The sequence below is a fragment of the Megalopta genalis genome, unplaced genomic scaffold (genome assembly GCF_051020955.1).
Source record: "Megalopta genalis isolate 19385.01 unplaced genomic scaffold, iyMegGena1_principal scaffold0024, whole genome shotgun sequence".
Lineage (NCBI taxonomy): Eukaryota > Metazoa > Arthropoda > Insecta > Hymenoptera > Halictidae > Megalopta > Megalopta genalis.
This window is the reverse complement of record NW_027476094.1, coordinates 925001-930000: the sequence shown is the minus strand read 5'-3', so window position 1 is coordinate 930000 and position 5000 is coordinate 925001.

The following is a 5000-nucleotide window of genomic DNA, read 5'->3' as shown; positions in this document are numbered from 1 at the left end:
GTTCTTGTTGTTCTTGTTATTCTTGTTGTTCTCGTTGTTCTCGTTGTTCTCGTTGTTCTCGTTGTTTTTGTTGTTCTTGTTGTTCTTGTTGTTCTTGTTGTTCTCGTTGTTCTTGTTGTTCTTGTTGTTCATGTTGTTCTTGTTGTTCTTCTTGCTGTTGTTCTAGTTGTCCTTGTTGTTGTTGTTCTGGTTGTTCTTGTTGTTCTTGTTGTTCCGGTTGTTCTTGTTGTTCCGGTTGTTCTTGTTGTTCTTGTTCTTGTTGTTCTTGCTGTTCATGTTGTCTTGTTGACCTTGTTGTTCTAGTTGTTCTTGTTGTTCTTGTTGTTCTTGTTGTTCTTGTTGTTCTTGTTGTTCTTGTTGTTCTTGTTGTTCTTGTTGTTCTTGTTGTTCTTGTTGTTCTTGTTGTTCTTGTTGTTCTTGTTGTTCTTGTTGTTCTTGTTGTTGTTGTTCTAGTTGTTCTTGTTGTTGTTGTTCTGGTTGTTCTTGTTGTTCTTGTTGTTGTTGTTGTTCTTATTTTTGTTGTTGTTGTTGTTGTTATTGTTGTTGTTGTCCTTGTTGTTCTTGTTGTTCTTGTTGTTCTAGTTGTTCTTGTTGTTCTTGTTGTTCTTGTTGTTCTTGTTGTTCTTGTTGTTCTTCTTGTTGTTGTTGTTGTTGTTCTTGCTGATCTTGTTGTTTTTGTTGTTCTTGTTGTTCATGTTGTTCTTGTTGTTCTTGTTGTTCTTGCTGTTCATGTTGTCTTGTTGTTCTTGTTGCTCTAGTTGTTCTTGTTGTTCTTGTTGTTCTTGATGTTCTTGTTGTTCTTGTTGTTCTTGTTCTTCTTGTTGTTCTTGTTGTTCTTGTTGTTCTTGTTGTTCTCGTTGTTCTTGTTGTTGTTTTTGTTGTTGTTGTTGTTCTAATTGTTGTTGTTGTTGTTGTTCTAGTTGTTGTCCTTGTTGTTCTTGTTTTTCTTGTTGTTCTTGTTGCTCTTGTTGCTCTTGTTGCTCTTGTTGTTCTTGTTGTTCTTGTTGTTATTGTTGTTCTTGTTGTTGTTGTTCTTGCTGTTCTTGTTCTTGTTTTCCTTGTTGTTCTTTCTGTTCTTGTTGTTCTTGTTGTTGTTCTTGTTGTTCTTGTTGTTCTTGTTGTTGTTCTTGTTGTTCTTGTTGTTGTTCTTGTTGTTCTTGTTGTTCTCGTTGTTCTTGTTGTTCTCGTTGTTCTCGTTGTCCTCGTTGTTCTCGTTGATCTCGTTGATCTCGTTGCTCTCGTTGTTCTCGTTGTTCTCGTTGTTCTCCTTGCTCTCGTTGTTCTCGTTGTTCTCGTTGTTCTCGTTGTTCTCGTTGTTCTCGTTGTTCTGGTTGTTCTTGTTGTTCTTGTTGTTCTTGTTGTTGTTGTTGTTGTTGTTGTTGTTGTTGTTGTTCTCGTTGCTCTTGTTGTTGTTGTTCCTGTTGTTCTTGTTGTTGTTGTTCATGTTGTTCTTGCTGTTCTTGTTCTTGTTGTTCTTGTTGTTCTTGTTGTTCTCGTTGTTCTTGTTGTTCTCGTTGTTCTCGTTGATCTCGTTGATCTCGTTGTTCTCGTTGTTCTCGTTGTTCTGGTTGTTCTTGTTGTTCTTGTTGTTCTTGTTGTTCTTGTTGTTCTCGTTGTTCTCGTTGTTCTCGTTGTTCTCGTTGTTCTCGTTGTTCTCGTTGCTCTCGTTGTTCTCGTTGTTCTCGTTGTTCTCGTTGTTCTCGTTGTTCTCGTTGTTCTGGTTGTTCTTGTTGTTCTTGTTGTTCTTGTTGTTCTTGTTGTTCTTGTTGTTCTTGTTGTTCTTGTTGTTCTTGTTGTTCTTGTTGTTCTTGTTGTTCTTGTTGTTCTTGTTGTTGTTGTTGTTGTTCTTGCTGATCTTGTTGTTTTTGTTGTTTTTGTTGTTCTTGTTGTTCATGTTGTTCTTGTTGTTCTTGTTGTTCTTGTTGTTCTTGTTGTTCTTGTTGTTCTTGTTGTTCTTGTTGTTCTTGTTGTTCTTGTTGTTGTTGTTGTTGTTCTTGCTGATCTTGTTGTTTTTGTTGTTTTTGTTGTTCTTGTTGTTCTTGTTGTTGTTGTTCTAGTTGTTCTTGTTGTTGTTGTTCTGGTTGTTCTTGTTGTTCTTGTTGTTGTTGTTGTTCTTATTTTTGTTGTTGTTGTTGTTGTTATTGTTGTTGTTGTCCTTGTTGTTCTTGTTGTTCTTGTTGTTCTAGTTGTTCTTGTTGTTCTTGTTGTTCTTGTTGTTCTTGTTGTTCTTGTTGTTCTTGTTGTTCTTGTTGTTGTTGTTGTTGTTGTTGTTGTTGTTCTTGCTGATCTTGTTGTTTTTGTTGTTCTTGTTGCTCATGTTGTCCTTGTTGTTCTTGTTGTTCTTGCTGTTCATGTTGTCTTGTTGTTCTTGTTGCTCTAGTTGTTCTTGTTGTTCTTGTTGTTCTTGATGTTCTTGTTGTTCTTGTTGTTCTTGTTCTTCTTGTTGTTCTTGTTGTTCTTGTTGTTCTTGTTGTTCTTGTTGCTCTTGTTGTTGTTTTTGTTGTTGTTGTTGTTCTAATTGTTGTTGTTGTTGTTGTTCTAGTTGTTGTCCTTGTTGTTCTTGTTTTTCTTGTTGTTCTTGTTGATCTTGTTGATCTTGTTGATCTTGTTGTTCTAGTTGTTCTTGTTGTTCTTGTTGTTCTTGTTATTCTTGTTGTTCTCGTTGTTCTCGTTGTTCTCGTTGTTCTCGTTGTTTTTGTTGTTCTTGTTGTTCTTGTTGTTCTTGCTGTTCTCGTTGTTCTTGTTGTTCTTGTTGTTCATGTTGTTCTTGTTGTTCTTCTTGTTGTTGTTCTAGTTGTCCTTGTTGTTGTTGTTCTGGTTGTTCTTGTTGTTCTTGTTGTTCCGGTTGTTCTTGTTGTTCTTGTTCTTGTTGTTCTTGCTGTTCATGTTGTCTTGTTGTCCTTGTTGTTCTAGTTGTTCTTGTTGTTCTTGTTGTTCTTGTTGTTCTTGTTGTTCTTGTTGTTCTTGTTGCTCTTGTTGTTCTTGTTGTTCTTGTTGTTCTTGTTGTTGTTGTTCTAGTTGTTCTTGTTGTTGTTGTTCTGGTTGTTCTTGTTGTTCTTGTTGTTGTTGTTGTTCTTATTTTTGTTGTTGTTGTTGTTGTTATTGTTGTTGTTGTCCTTGTTGTTCTTGTTGTTCTTGTTGTTCTAGTTGTTCTTGTTGTTCCTGTTGTTCTTGTTGTTCTTGTTGTTCTTGTTGTTCTTGTTGCTCTTATTGCTTTTGTTGCTCTTGTTGCTCTTGTTGCTCTTGTTGCTCTTTTTGCTCTTGTTGGGCTTGTTGTTCTTGTTTTTCTTGTTGTTCTTGTTGCTCTTGTTTTTCTTGTTGTTCTTGTTGTTCTTGTTGTTCTTGTTGTTCTTGCTGTTCTTGTTGTTCTTGTTGTTCTTGTTGTTCTTGTTGTTCTTGTTGTTGTTGTTGTGGTTGTTCTTGCTGATCTTGTTGTTTTTGTTGTTCTTGTTGTTCATGTTGTTCTTGTTGTTCTTGTTGTTCATGTTGTTCTTGTTGTTCTTCTTGTTGTTGTTCTAGTTGTCCTTGTTGTTGTTGTTCTGGTTGTTCTTGTTGTTCTTGTTGTTCCGGTTGTTCTTGTTGTTCTTGTTGTTGTTGTTGTTGTTGTTGTTGTTGTTGTTGTTCTTGTTGTTCTTGTTGTTGTTGTTGTTGTTGTTGTTGTTCTAATTGTTGTTGTTGTTGTTGTTCTAGTTGTTGTTCTTGTTGTTCTTGTTGTTCTTGTTGTTCTTGTTGATCTTGTTGATCTTGTTGATCTTGTTGTTCTAGTTGTTCTTGTTGTTCTTGTTGTTCTTGTTATTCTTGTTGTTCTCGTTGTTCTCGTTGTTCTCGTTGTTCTCGTTGTTTTTGTTGTTCTTGTTGTTCTTGTTGTTCTTGTTGTTCTCGTTGTTCTTGTTGTTCTTGTTGTTCATGTTGTTCTTGTTGTTCTTCTTGCTGTTGTTCTAGTTGTCCTTGTTGTTGTTGTTCTGGTTGTTCTTGTTGTTCTTGTTGTTCCGGTTGTTCTTGTTGTTCTTGTTCTTGTTGTTCTTGCTGTTCATGTTGTCTTGTTGACCTTGTTGTTCTAGTTGTTCTTGTTGTTCTTGTTGTTCTTGTTGTTCTTGTTGTTCTTGTTGTTCTTGTTGTTGTTGTTCTAGTTGTTCTTGTTGTTGTTGTTCTGGTTGTTCTTGTTGTTCTTGTTGTTGTTGTTGTTCTTATTTTTGTTGTTGTTGTTGTTGTTATTGTTGTTGTTGTCCTTGTTGTTCTTGTTGTTCTTGTTGTTCTAGTTGTTCTTGTTGTTCTTGTTGTTCTTGTTGTTCTTGTTGTTCTTGTTGTTCTTGTTGTTCTTGTTGTTGTTGTTGTTGTTGTTCTTGCTGATCTTGTTGTTTTTGTTGTTCTTGTTGTTCATGTTGTTCTTGTTGTTCTTGTTATTCTTGCTGTTCACGTTGTCTTGTGGTTCTTGTTGCTCTAGTTGTTCTTGTTGTTCTTGTTGTTCTTGATGTTCTTGTTGTTCTTGTTGTTCTTGCTCTTCTTGTTGTTCTTGTTGTTCTTGTTGTTCTTGTTGTTCTTGTTGTTCTTGTTGTTGTTTTTGTTGTTGTTGTTGTTCTAATTGTTGTTGTTGTTGTTGTTCTAGTTGTTGTCCTTGTTGTTCTTGTTTTTCTTGTTGTTCTTGTTGATCTTGTTGATCTTGTTGATCTTGTTGTTCTTGTTGTTCTTGTTGTTCTTGTTATTCTTGTTGTTCTCGTTGTTCTCGTTGTTCTCGTTGTTCTCGTTGTTTTTGTTGTTCTTGTTGTTCTTGTTGTTCTTGTTGTTCTCGTTGTTCTTGTTGTTCTTGTTGTTCATGTTGTTCTTGTTGTTCTTCTTGCTGTTGTTCTAGTTGTCCTTGTTGTTGTTGTTCTGGTTGTTCTTGTTGTTCTTGTTGTTCCGGTTGTTCTTGTTGTTCCGGTTGTTCTTGTTGTTCTTGTTCTTGTTGTTCTTGCTGTTCATGTTGTCTTGTTGACCTTGTTGTTCTAGTTGTTCTTGTTGTT